The sequence below is a fragment of the Paramormyrops kingsleyae genome, chromosome 11 (assembly GCF_048594095.1).
Source record: "Paramormyrops kingsleyae isolate MSU_618 chromosome 11, PKINGS_0.4, whole genome shotgun sequence".
Classification (NCBI taxonomy): Eukaryota; Metazoa; Chordata; class Actinopteri; order Osteoglossiformes; family Mormyridae; genus Paramormyrops; species Paramormyrops kingsleyae.
This window is the reverse complement of record NC_132807.1, coordinates 11,641,855-11,656,966: the sequence shown is the minus strand read 5'-3', so window position 1 is coordinate 11,656,966 and position 15,112 is coordinate 11,641,855. Positions and strand designations below refer to the sequence as shown.

The window sequence follows — 15,112 nt, the reverse complement described above, 5'->3', positions numbered from 1 at the left end:
GGAACCAGTCCTTCTCCAGTCAGCTTGAAAGACACACGTTTGCATCAGTGATGGTTGTAGAAATTCATCAGGAAACAGCTGTCTGGCTGTATCACAGGTACTGGCATGAAGGAGCATGACATGACCCTCTGTTCTTTAAGAAAATACTGGTGCAATACATCAGACTAGAACACCAGAAAATAGCTACATTAAAAAAAATAAAAGACACTTCATAACTGCATGAATTTATTTGTACTGAAGTCGTTCACAGTTATGGTACGGGGGTGGGTTCATTTGTAGTTGATTTCCTGCTCAGTGTCAACTATTAAGTTGTACTTATCCTGCATGTTTTTTTTTTTCTTCCCAAGTACAAAATAGAAAAGATATCAATAGGTATTGCTTTATTTCTTGTAGTTTAAAATCCCTTTCCTGCATCAGCCACCTGGGTTAGTTTGGATGATAATCCCCAAGCCGTTAAGAGGTACAGTGTAGAGGAAGCATTGTAAAATATGCTCAGAGTAAAGGAGGGCAGGGAGAAACACTAAGGAAACGAAAATGAAAATAACGACAAAGGAGGAGAACAGTCAAAAGAATCAGGACGGTAAAACAGGTTAAGGCAAAGAGAAATTCTATGGGACAATTACATCAGTGTCATGCAAAGAAAACCAATGCTCAACATGCACACAATAATACAAGACTAAAGCCATGAGCAGGGCTCCCGTTTCCATGTGCCCATTGCTGGAATTGAAATATTTACAAGAAAAATTGAGAGCATTTTTCTTCATCTGTTGTACACACACAATGATATGAAACTGACAAACATCAATAGAAGGTCTCCTCGCAATGAGGCTAGTCTACAGTTTTAATTTACGGGTAAATTATTTATTTTAACATACACTACACATCCTCTTTTTTCATAAAACTTGGAAATAAAGAAATGCCTGTGGATGTTCCCTGGTTATGTGAAAGTAATACCATGTAAATAAATAATGTAAACAGTTTTCATAGAATTCATAATAAATAAAGAGACAACATTGGAATAAAAATCATAAATAAGGGAAGGGGTAAAAATCTCTGAGTTTGGTTGCAAATTGCCCAGTCACCGCAAATAACACTGACAAAATAGTTTACAAAGAAAATTAAAATTATTTTCTTCACAATGAGATGCTGGATGCAGACATGGCAACAAAATTTTCATTCCTGGCTTTACACATAAACAATGGTACAGCTAGACGTCTTTACATAAGAAACATATTCAATCTGTACAACAGAATAGATCATTCATTTGTGTGTCCCTCCCCCCCCAAAAAAAAATCCCTCTCCTAGCACCATACATTAAAACCCTTAAACGTCTGAAATAATGATTTCAGTCCATTTGCAGCAATCATGTTTAGTCCAGCATGGTTTCAAACCCATTCACAGTCTATTAAAAGAAAAAATCAATTTAATTCAGCAAGCGTCCAAGTTCACCATCGACAAACTCCTGCAGTTCTCATTGTCTTATTTTATGCATTTTTTTGTTTGCGCTTCTAATCAGCTCATTCCTTGTTATTATACAGCATCCCAGAGTCTCTGGATGTGTCAGAGTTCGCTTATGTTATGGAGACATTATGGAAATGAGGAGGAACGTGGCTGAGAGGCTCAGTTTAAAATTCATCATTCGCATGGGGTTAGCGGCGATGGGAGGGTGGGTGGGTCCCCAGACAGTGCTGTTGGGGGCAGTTTGGAGTTTATGCATCAGAATGATAAGTGGTCCATTTCCTCAGGAACTCGACCACTCGCTGACAATAGCGTCTCCGCCAGCTAGCATCCATCTCACACCATACTTGGCGAGGAGCAGGAACTGAGCTCTAACAAGTTTTCTGGATAATTCCTGGTAGAAACAAATTCAGTTATCACAAATGTTAGCAGAAGAAGAGACAGACTCACAGGTGAAGTAGACAGAGTGCCTCGGGCGAAGAGGGGCTTTCTTACTGGGGGGGGGGGGGCAAGGGGTGGGAGGAATGCGGGGAGGTATAAGGTACGGAGTGAGAGCATCTACAGGTTATTCTCAAAATATTTGATTCATTTATGTATTTATGTACAGCAATTCAATAATACAAAACTTTGTCTATAGACAATATCCAAAGAAGGCTGATATTTACAATTTGTTGGACTCGGACTATCTACGCACTTGTACTGGATTTCTACGGATTTTATGGCCTAAATCTAGTTTCTGCTACATTGTTTTTCTTTTTTTGTTTTAAGGCTGCTCTGGTGTCCCAATAGATGTCACCATCTTTGCCTTGTCTTTGACTGCGGAGCACTTAGACTCCCCTCTAGAGCCCATAGTCATTAGCCTCGGGGTCATGTCTCTTGTTGTTTGAGGAGTGCTTGCTGGGTGTGCCCGGCGGCTGGGCCACCTGGCCGTTCTTCTCGTCTGAAAAAAGTTGTTTAATTACGTCAAAGAAGTTACTCAATGGGCTGCCTAGGTACAAAAACGGGAAGAAAAGAAAAGAAAAGAAAAAAAGAGAGAGAACAAACAAATGAATAATGGGATTCACAAAAGAGAGTAGAGTGATGAGAGGGAAGGAGAGCAAGGGTAAAAGAGAGACTCAAAGCCATATTCCAGACTGAAGTGCACAGCTTCTGCTCTATGTGGATCTAATTTTACATATGGACCAATTTCAGCCTTTATCAACTAACTAATTGGTTTACAAAACTGGTTAATGTCCATAAAAAACCATCCTGTGGTTATAGATCTATGTGAAAAGTAACACAAATCGAATTTAATAAGATGGTAGCTGGAAATCTACCGTAAATGTTTGTTAGAGAACTGAGCTTAACTGAGCCGTGGGGGGGAGGCTTCAGAGTCTCAGTTTTACCTGGCAGCACATGATGTCCATGCACAAAGCTGAGCTGTGGGTGAAATCTCGGGGTCCTAATACAGCCTTTCCCAGAGATTTCAGCACTGCCCTTCATTGCCGAGAAATTTCTCCACGTCGAGAAAACTAAGGGACCTGAACTTCTTTGAAAAACACCAAAATGTATTAGCTGTCTAAAGCAAGGGCACTTTATGTCATACTGAATACCAGCCCGTTATACCTACACCATTTTTCCATTTTGAACCATAAGACTTTTACTTAAAAGGCCCTCTGTCTGAAGTGGCAGTTACAATTATTCATTACACAGGTATTGTTAGAGTACAGTAATGCGAAATAACTAACAGAAATTCTGACTAAAAAAGCAGGAATTTAAACAAGATTTCATGTATTATTTAAACTTTATGTTTAAACTATAAGCACATCAATATTGTATAAGTAAATCTCTGGGACAAAATGTAATTGGACAGTTAAAGCACTACCAACCACCACCACTAGGGGGCTGATTATCAAACTTGGAGATCTGACTGACATTTGTAACCTGGGGTTGATTTAGAAAGGGTGGAATTCACAGACCCTTTAGGCAGACCTTCATCAATATAGATCAATATATACTTGCACAATATATGACTATTAATATGGTTGATAAATATTGTTATAATGTTATAGTGGTACAGTAGATAACCCTCCATGCTCACTGCACTTGGACCAAATGTAACTCCAGCTTTATCACAGGAGTTTCTGTACACTCACTGTGCTTCTGGATCTCTATCAAAAATAGACCACTGTCCAGTACAAATGATAGACAAACATGAACAGGTGACTCATTGTTTTACTCAATGCCTTTAGAATGTAACAGCTTCTACCACAGAATTAAAAATTGTGATGGGAAAGCCTAGATGAGCTATAGAGTTCTGAGGGTTGAAAAGTAAGCACAGCAGAAGCAGCAGAATCTGCACTGTAGGACAGTGTGAGCTTTATGAATTAATCATGCACAGCTTGTAAAACCAGTCAGTCAGAATCAAGCTTCACACCCCACTGCTCCTCAGAAACAAGGTCGGGCAAATAAATACAAGCATGGATATTCATATGCTAATTGTTTTAAAATCTGCCTCAGTGTATTTCGCAATTCACTGAACCTCAGAATAGAAACACAAGGTTTTGAATGGGTGGATCTTAACATATATATATATATATATATATATATATATATATATATGCAATTGCTGTACTATAATAAATAACCTTACATGAACAGAGAAGTGAATCTACATATTTGAATATTTGTATTTAGATTATTTAAAAACTGATAGCTGCATTGATGTATCAAGTACAGTATACAAATCAAACTCTATCATTCTCTCATTTACATTTTTTTAACAGTAACAGCATACTATACTGATAATACTGGATCATTCCTACCCCACAAACACTGAAAGGTTTCCCAGTGCTACACAACACAGCCAGTACATGTCTTTAATTGAAAATCTCAGTCAGCTGACTTGATACCAATCAATGACGTCTGAGTGCCTGAAAGAATGAAAGCCTCAGCATTCACCAGCCTGCCTGCTTGTGCGTTTGCTAAATGAACCACAGGTGACATTACAAGTTTACAATTACTTTGCCTCCTCCTGTACCTTCTTATGTGGCAGATGATAAGACGCTTTTCAGTGAAAAGTATGACCAGGTTTCATGCTATTGGTTACACCACCAATCCTTTCATTAGATTTGACTCCTGTATAGTATTAAAAGAAAAAATCCAATATAATGTGAAAGATGAGAAAAGTGTCAGATTTAGAACTAGGAAATCATTCATTCACCATCAGCATCATCAACATCATCTTCATCCTTAAATCTGTTTCTGAATATTCTAATTGAATAGAGATACGATTAACTATCATTTCATGTGCTCACGTCTGTATATGTTGCATATTATAAGCTTATATTGAAATAAAAAGGAGAAATGTAATGCTGCAGAACACAAGAGGAAGTCCCGTGGCCCCCCGCGGCCCCCAGTGGCTGAATAGAGCGGAAAAGTGCAGGCTTAGTAGAATTTCACAGCACTGCTGAAGCTGATGGATTGCACTGTGGGGAAAATTATTTCAAAGGCGGCAGAAACTCTACCACAAAAAGCAATTTCTATGCCTGTGTTGGGGTCTGTTTGGATGTAAATTGAGGGGCAAAAACAAATATCACTGGCAGTACATGTTAGGCCAGTGCATTGAATTATAAGTAAATGGCTGTAGCACTAAACAACTCACAGTGAAAGAAGTGATTATGAGGCAGGATCTAAAACAAAGGAAATCAGGACACAAATACTCGCTCCTCTAAGAATAATGGGGTAACAACTGTTTTCTTTTTGCTATTTACACAGAAATGTGGCCAGGTCAGGTTATCTACATCATAGCCAATCCCTGGACTGTCCCCATTTATACGCTTTGATTTTCTCCCTGATTTTCCTGTGAAAGGACGCAGTTCTTGGATACAGATATATGGAGAAAAAATTATCAGAGCAGGAATACTTCCTGAAAATAATGTGTGTGAACCAAACAAATTTGTCTTTTTAAATACCCCAATATTTACAGATAGCTGTGAGTACTCTCAAGCATTCAGGGGAATTTTTTCTACAAAATAATCTGTTTATATAAGTATTTTTTTCCTCAATTGAAGCACTTTATCCATAGCTTGTGCATTCATCAGCATGCAAGCTTCAGATGGATTGGCAACTGATTTATTCATCTTTACATAGGGGAAGATTAAATCGGCAATTTAATGAATACAAATTTTAAAATGAGCACATAAATCTGCCTGGATGGGGCTTACATTTGACGCGTGAATTGCAGTACCTTCGCCATATACCTAAGCCCTGCTGCCAAACTGACCAGCCAGCCACGATGCAGACAGCAGTCCGTCGCAGTATCTAACTGGGAATCCCAATCTGGGAATTGCTTACAGGCAAAGAAATATCACACCAGTGCTCAATTAAACCGCTGATGTTTGGCCTGTGCAGTGCAGTGATTATACCGCAATCTTAGTACAGGAGTCTGTATTCTTTTCATACAGCTTGTCTCCAGTGGCAGGTGAATGATACTGTACCTCTCATGATGCTACATGCCAATTGTTAGCCACTTCCGTTTCTTTCCTCAGTAATTTAAGTTTATCCCACTGGGTTTGTTCATGCAGAAAAAAAAGTGTTACTGGTGCTTTAGTACTGAAATAATTTATCACAGAAGTCTTTTGTCTTCTAGTTCAAGTGTCTATCTGCCTGCAATTTGATTGTGGTTTTCCTTTGATCAATAATCCCTTTGTCCACTTGATGGAGACATACCTTCAGGACCATACTCTAACACTCAGTCATAAAAACTCCTGCAGGACCTTTATCTGTCAGAGCTGACCTCTCTTTGATCTCAGACTGAAACAGACCGATATGGATGGCTCATATTTTAAGTTTTTTGTTTAAAAGCTTTGTAAGCAACAGCGCATTTAACTGAAATCATTTTATGACATCTCAGTCCTCTTCACAATGACCTTAAAGTCTGTACAGCTATATTATACTCCATACAATGTACATGGTTAGGACCACACATGGATAAAAATACACAAAAACTACCCACTATGCATATTCTGTATGCAGATCAAATATAAACCCTGTTTAGATCATTTCTAGCCCAATACAAGAAAAAGGGGGCAGATGTGAGGTCAAGTTCAGACAGGTAGTTTAATGTGATTTTAAGATCAGAGGGAGATGGCGGATAGACTGAGGGCTCCTGTTCGGGCTGGGAAGGTTGGCCACCTGACAGCTCCAAAGAGTGTTCATGGTCTAGCATTATAGAGTAAATGTCAAGCCCTGAACGTGCTTGTTTTCAGGCTGTCTGAGAGCATCAGCAATCCTCATTTCGCAGGAAAGGCAAAGCTGAAACCCTTTGGCTGGTTCTTTAAGTGCTGTTATCTGCTCAGTGAATTGGCAGGTTTGAAAGGTGGCTCCAAAATGTTCTCATTCGACGGCTCGATGCTCAGTCCCAAAAAGAAAAACTTCCTCTCTTCCCTTGTCACTTTGAGTCGGATATTATCTCTGGGAGGTTGGCAGTGTTTTGGAGGTTAAATCTTCCTTGTCAAATACATTGCAGCACACAAGCATCCATTACCATATGTCACATATGCCATGTGCCATATGACAATAACCAAAGGAAATCTTACTAGGCCACACGGTACCATAATACTACAAAGAGCATACCACTCCTCTACTCTCACCTGGTAAAAGAAATCCCTGCAGTACTGATTTATAATGACACTTGTGTAACTAATGCCATATTTCCATTGCCAAATGGATCTTTCTGAATGCTGAGTATGTGTCTTGATACACAGAGGTTTGGCTTTTTTAGGACAGCATGGTTTATCTGCCTGATTCACAGAGCGCACAGCCGTAGGTACTTCTTTTAAATATCTCAACCACACAAATTGATCTCAGGTGGACAGAGCGATGAATCCAGTGACTGAAATCCAGCACAATACCAGCACAGTTAGTTCTACTAGGGCAATGGATCAGTGGGAATGACTCTCTGTCATGTGCCCAAAGGCGGGGGGTGAACATTAATATCCTCAGAAGTGAGGGATTTGTCCAGCTCTAGCAGGGTTGTTAGGAGCTAACCAGGTTGATGAATGACATGAGCGGACGAGGGAGGGGTCGCGGAACCTAGTGCTTAGTAACATGAGACGGCGTTGATGACAGTTGGGCGTGAGCACTGTCTGGCACCTATTACTTCCTGATAGCAGTATCCATCCACCTTTGCCAAAAAAACAGCTTAAATGTGCTGCTTGCTGCGCTATTGATGAGATGGAGGAGGCAGCTAAGTATGTTTAAAGAAGCTCGAGAACACCGCCCAAAATGTTTATGGATCAGCACCTTGAAATGGAAGACAGGTGTTTTAAACCACACCTAATACCTGCTCGCTCATGTCTTTCCGGCTGCATTTCAAGTTGCACTGGCACTTACATTTTAACTTTCACAGTGATCTTTGAGCTGTGGTAATTGTTCATTTAACTGTCCAGCAGAGGGCGATGGCTTTTATCAGGAAATTTGCCAGAAACACAAGCACATATATACTAGATCGGCAATGCTGACCCAACAATGACATGGCTGGAAACAAATGCTTTTTGCCTTTCTTTTCTTCTCTTCTTCCCTGTCAGCCCCAATTTTTTCTGGTAGCCCATTACATACCTTCCTGTCTACTAAAACTGACCTAATACAACTCATTTAATGGGACACAAATTAAAAAAAAAAAACCTATGATGTATCTTTAAGATTTATCTAGCAGTTATAAATACCGTCCCTACATCAACTACAGATAAATTAATTTTTTCAGTGCTTAAATATTCCTCTGTTATTAAGGATGCATCCATTATTATACCATAATGGTTTTTGTCTCTAATAAGAAAGTCTAATTAGCTTGTACGTATAGATAGGATTTTTTTTTATTTTGGGATATTTACTGTAGCTGTTACATACATACAGTACATACACACACACACACACACGTGCCCCTCTAGTGCAACACTAAAGGGTCTGCCCCCTAGTGGTGAGGCAGATGGCAGTGCAGGTTGGCTGCGAGCACGGGAGGCTCATGATGTGTGCAGGAGAGCGGGAGACAGGGAAGCGTGGTGGTGCGGGTCGTCCCCTTCACCGTGGTCAGGGGGTGGGGGGAGGTGGCAATCTGCGCCGATGCCATAGCGTGCTGTGTGGGCATGCATGTGCAGAATGCCTCGCAAGAAAGTGGAGAGGCGTGGGGAAGGGGTGCAGGCCTGTGTGACTCACCAGACAGTTGCTGAACCCCGGGCTGGTCATGTGTGCTTAATAACTGCGCCTGAATTGTCTCGACGACCCTCTTGAAACGCCGGCTGGGTCCTGCAGGTGAAAAATGAGTGGGGAAGCATTCAGCGGATGCACACATAGGCATCCGTGCATCCGGGGGAGGCATGATGGGTTAGGGCATGGCAATCCAGCCTGAGGCTGTTAGTCCCATTACCATGAACAAGGTATCCACCCCGAACTTACTCAAAAAACTGGAGTCAAATAATGACACATTTAACAACATTTAATATTTATTAATGTGCTTTTCATCCATTAGCTTTTAAGTCATTAATAGTTCATATTTAATAAAAAGTAACCCATCCCAAAATTTGCCTTCAGAAAAATAATCATTCTACCAGATTGTTTAATAAGGGGTTGCTTGCTTTGGTAAACAGACAAAAAATAAATAAGTTTGCGGTGATGGAAGTGGGTAATAATCGGCAGATTGTCTGTGCTACAGTATTGGTTAGGGAGATTCAAAGACACAGAAGGCTAGTGAATACTGAAGAATATTTCTTTCTCCAGAGTCTAGTTCAATGCTACCCCGTGGAGCAGAGTCTTTACAGTAGGCAGCATATTAGGAAATGGCATCTCAGGCTGAAGACAATGGAATAAATAGTTCAGCATTTCTCTCTGTTGCTAGGAGCAGTGATGTCACAGGGGGGTTCTCTCAGTCCCCATGGTTACCTGAAAGCAGCGTGAAGGTGACTGAGTAGATGCCGTTCTCCTTCTGCGCAGCACTGTTCTCAGTGTAGGTGATGTCTACCTGGAACTTGACAGGCTTCTGGAACACTGCTGGCCCGGTCGTGGACTTGTACTCAGCCCGGAAACTCGTCTGCGAGATCACACTGTGGCTGAGGCTGGGGATCTAAGCAAACACCAGGGGGGGGAGGGGGGAACAACATCACTTACACAACTGCACAAATGGTGACAGGCAACAGGAGAACCTGCCAAAATAACATTCTGACAAGATATTTATACAGTCAATGAAGCTTGTTAGTGTGGCTTGGGATAATATTTTAAATTAATATACAACAGAAGATAACTGATTAATTTGTAGTTATACTGTCAAGTGCCAGAGTCACTTCCAGACCTGACGTGCAAATACGGAAGGTGCGGAGGCAGCTGGAATGAACAACAACCAATTAAAGCAAGAAACACTCTGCAGAGGTTCAGCATAACTGATGGCAGCAAACTCATGACACGACATTTTAAAGCCTCTGCTTCTCACAGTACCACCAAATACTGCTGCTCCTCCAAAAGCAGCAGACAGCTGAAAACATCTTTACAATGTGCCACAGTGCCAAACCCCCACATGACGTAGCAGCGGCAAAATGGAAACCCTGCAAACAAATGCATTATAGAATTGCAAAAAAAATAGATAATAGATTTCAAAAACTGCGCAGTCCAACTGAATCAAATGCTGGCATTGAAGCTGCTGACCAAATAGAGAGAGAGAAGAAAGGTTTATATAAAGATCAGCAGAGCATCAAGTTCAGATGAGTGCTGGAGGCCGTGGAGCGTGAGTGCTGAAGATGCAGACGTAAAGCCTTACTGAAAGGAAGGCGTGCACAATGTCAGCTTTGATGGAACTCAAGGGCTTGTCCTTGATGACCACAAAGATCTGCTCCTCCTTTTCCAAGTTGATGAAGTTCCCAAACCACGATCTTTTGGCAAGTCTGTAGAGAATACAAAAAAAGAGTCTTACAATCATCCCCACTTAGGACACATCTTCAATAACAGAAAGGGAGAAACCCACCCTTAGCCAGATGCAACACAGCTGCATCCATTGTGGGTTACATAAATGAATGAGACCCTCTTACACAAAACAGGCCCTGACAACTACTGACCAAAACCAGTAAAAGTTCTATTGTCAAATAAGGTTCTTTCCTATAGAAGTAGAACTGCTTTAAATGTATAATAAAATATTATGGCTATGCATGGTGCCTGAAGTTTGCAGCAGAGAGAGAGTCGTAACAAAGATGAAAGGTTTCTTCTGCGCGGCCACAACATTCATCTGCCTGGATAAAATTCGGAAGCGCATAATAAATGGCCGCCTGAGCTGCAATTTCATGATTTAGAATGAGATTTATAGGTGGGGAGAGTGAAGGCAGAAGCCTTAGGAAGCAAAGCAGACGGATCTATGTTCTACCAATGCAGGAGGAAGATGGAATACGACTAGGAACCATAAAATCAGTGAAACAAAGGGAGATGTTTTTTTTCTGTAACTGCCAGGAGGAACTAAGACATTGGCTGGGTAAGAGAGAGCTACTGGCATTTGTCTTCAGTGGAGTTAACGAGTGGGGTCTGCACAGGGTTTCTTCATGGATTCGATCGAGTCACTCATCGCAAACGATGAAAAATGAAAGTGCGCTCAAGGCAGAGGGGGCATGCGACAGCACTTGTTGGCAGCCCCAGACCCCACTGAGGGTGACGGCATGCTTGATTTTATGTTCGACCTTCAGGCCAGTACAGAAACGAAAGGAACAAACAAGAAAGACCTCGCTGCCCAAAGGCATGGAATATGAAAGCTAAGTGTGATGTCAGAATGAGTGTCTAAGTGTGATGTCAGAATGAGTGTCTAAGTGTGATGTCAGAATGAGTGTCTAAGTGTGCCTTAAGCAATGCAGTGACGATTCTGACCCCTCTCAAGAAATAAGCAAGAACTACCATCATCATGCTTTATTTACATTTATTTTATTTTACTTTGTATAACTGAGAAATTGGGGCAAGTCTCTGGAGTTAAGGGTCTTGCTCAAGCGCCCAATGGTGCTCATCACTCAGCCTACCATGGAATTTGAAACGGAACCCTTCTGATCAGAGGAACAGAACCCCACCCTGCAGATCCGCACACCGCCCCCAGTCACAGTGAATGTATCACAGACTACTCTGTGAGCTCCCACCAACTCAGAAACATTTCTGGGTCCAACAAAGCACAAAAATAACCAAAAACGAAGTAGCAAAACACACAGAAATAGTCTACTGGAAACAAAGGAATCTGGGGGGAGGGCTGTATGGGGGAGGGCGGTTATGGGGGAGATTGCCAACATGGGAGCTATACCTACAGTACCAGTCAAAGGCTTGGACACACCTACCCCCAGAAAGGTTTATTAAATGTTTATAAGGTATTATTCTCTATAATTCAGAACTATTATAAGACATGAGAAATAGCATATATGTAATTATGCACTGACCCAAAAAGTATTAAACAAAAAAAATAATAAATTGTTGTGGGGGGGGGGGCACCTCCAAGGGTTGGGACTCAGAATGTTGCTGGTCCAAATCCCATGGTTGGCAGAGTGATCCCACAATTGGGCCCTTGAGCAAGGCTGACCCTACAGTTTCCTCTATGCTAGTTTCATGAGGTGGCCTCCTGGGATGCTTTTCCTGCTGTCCTGAAGGAGGTCCCACATACATGCTGAGCAGTCATTGGCTGCATTTCCTGCTGTCCTGAAGGAGGTCCCACATATGCAGAGCATGAATTTCCCACATTTCCTTCACTGTCCGGTCAAACTCCTTCAAAAACATTTCGACTGCGTTTAGGTCAGGTGGCCAGGTCATGTGATACAACACAATATCCCTCTCCTTCATAGGCAGCTTTCCAAACTTTTGGTACTCTAAGTATGAGATCAGCTGATCTGCTTTACTCTGAACTCAAAACAAATCAAATCAAACGTTATGCTTACACTTTTATTATATAAACATTATGAGGTAACTTACTCAGGGGAAGACTCTGGGGTTAGGCTGGACATCTCCTCCTGAGTAGGAACTGCAAAGAGTTCAAAATGAATCAAATGCACCAGCTGCGAGACCCGTTTCCGCTACTGGAAAGAAGTGCTCAGCATTTCACTAACCATAACAAAAAGGAATCTGCTGGATTATATCTTCAGTGATGCATGATAATTTTAAAATCCTGGGAATTTTAAGATAATTTACAACAAATGAATAGAATTCAGGTGAATCTAGAACATACTGTATTAAGAATACTGATGTATATTTATACTCAATGTTCATGTTCTTTTACAGATATTGCAACAATAAACTGCATCCATAAAAAATTAGAATCAGAAAATTAGAACATTTATCTTCTATACATATGATGTATTGTATCATTACTCAGCAGTTTGAAATTTTTCTAATTTCAGTTTTAAGATGAATCTGATTTGGATTTTTTTTCCTGGCATGTGTTTACTGATATCTTCGTTTATCAGAGAGATGACCTGCCAGCTGCCGCTGAGAATCACGGCACAGCGGAACCCATCCAGGTGCTCCCAGTACCTTGGAGTTTTCTGCGATGGAACCGCGGTGATCCCAGGAAGCTGTTCTTGATGGAGTTAAGGCGCGTCCTCCAGGGCATTCCCCCCATGGAGGGGCTGGGGGGCGGCGTGGGACTGGGGGTACCAGACGGGCTCTCCTTGGGGGTATGCACTGGTGTTCCTTTGGGGGTGGGGAGGGGGCTCCCCCTGGGGGAGGGGTGGGGGGTCACCTGTACGATGGGGATAGATTTGACGCTGTGGTCAGTGCTGGCCAGGGGGTGGAAGTGGTGGAGCCGGATTGGGGACATGGGCGGCACAGGTGTGTAGGGGACAGAGAGCTGGGAGATGAGGGGGGGGCGGCGAACCTGGGGGCTGTTGGGGACCACAGGGGGGAACTGCTGACATGGGGTAGAAGGCTCGGATTTGGGTGGGGGAGGGTCAGGCCCAGCACTGGGCAGCGGGTTGGACCGGGTCGACTGCAGGGGCTTCTCGATCACTTTGGGCTTGGCTGGTAAAGTCTGGGTTTTGGGGTTGGCCAGAAGGGGCCCCATGATTGGCTGGAAGGAGTTGGGGGTGTGTGAGCCTGCCCTCAGCGCGTGTGGGGAATGGGTGGGGCTGTAGCTGGCTGGCTGGGAGAGGTTGGGCGAGCGAGGCGGGATGAAAAATCTCCTGACAGGCTGCAAGCGGACATGCAACCACCGTGCGCCGGATGGTGAAAGCGAAGCACCGAAACGGCAAAAAATGAGCGGGAGGTGAAGGCACAAACGAAACGCAGGCCATGGGGATGTGCAGAAGGAAAAAAGAAAGACAAAACATGCAGTTAGCCAATCAGCCTAAGTGAGGGAGGCGGCGAGAGCACAGCAAACAGACCGAGATGGTCATTAAAAGGAAATACGAAAAAAAAACAACAACAACCACAGCAGCAGCAGCAGCAAAAGTGTTACTCTGCAGAGCTCATCAAATTAAAGTGCCGGTGGAACCCAAACAAGCAAGACGAGGCGCCGAAGAGCAAAACAGGAAGCCTATAGGAGGAGATGGAGGCGGACTGCAGACACAGCATTTGTATCCCTTTTTATTGTCGAACTGCCCCTCTCACAATGAGGTAATGCTTTATACTGTTTCGTGTTTATTTCCAGAGTGTTCTTCTTATCGATCTTTGGTTTCTAAAACACTCAACTCTCACAGACTGCAGCACATATCCCTCTCCCTTTACTTACTTGTAACTGTATTATCTCATAACATTCAACATATAGACATATGTAACACAGTCCTGGCCCATAACAAACTTAAACAGAATCTAACAACTGTTCTTTTACATGAAATATTGTACTAGTTAGTAAGTTTAACACAGTTACTTTCTGACAAATAAGGTTACAGTAATAGCTGTGCCAAGCTGTGCCATTAGTCTCTGACATAAGAAGGTATACCGGTGGAGCCAGAGCATGGCCTGTGCAGCCCAGTGGATGCAGAGGCACACAGGCTGCTGGGCTGCTTACCCGGGGGCTGCTGAGGGGGCTGGTGGAGAGGCCGGAGGAGGCGCCGCTGATGGACCGCGACCTGCGGGAAGACATGGGCCATGCGCAGGGAGGGCATGCCCCGCGGCCAACAGTAAGAGGTGGGGTGGGGTGAGAGGAGCTGCCAGGGTGTGGATAACTTTCAGCTCTATGAGGTTTCCCCAAGTGCCCCCTAACCCCGCCCCCCCCCCCCCCCCCCAGTACAGACTTCGCAACACCAGCTTGTTCATTTTTCACCATGAGGCTGAAAATGAAATTTGAGGCTTTTTACCTGCTGGTGCATCAGCCCGCCGAAATGAGCCCGAAACAATGCGACAGGATTTATAAAACAAACAGTGGCTTGCTGCTTGCTGGCCAGCACACAGGCGGGGGAGGGGGGCAAGCAGCTACCGGGCCGCTGACTGGGCTTATTGCTATTGAAAAAATCCTGGACTTCTGCCACGTCAGGCGCCGGACCTGCAGTTTGCCCCAAAGCACCAATCTAAAATGGACCCTTTTCCTGCACTGCGTGGTCCTCTGGTGATTCATTTCATCCCACTTTTCCTTTGCTCCTCCAGGCCAGAAGGGGACTCCAAGAGCTGCCCTGTGATCCGGCACATCAGGAAGGGTGGGGTTGCCGTCTAAATGATTATGTCAGGACATGTAGCAGGAAAT

General features: G+C 43.1%; 1 pseudogene; it reads right to left on the bottom strand.

Moving 5' to 3' along the window:
• Positions 1-1,672: 1,672 nt before the first annotated feature.
• Positions 1,673-15,112, bottom strand: part of LOC111841547 (serine/threonine-protein kinase BRSK2-like) — a 155,309-nt pseudogene continuing 141,869 nt past the window's right edge.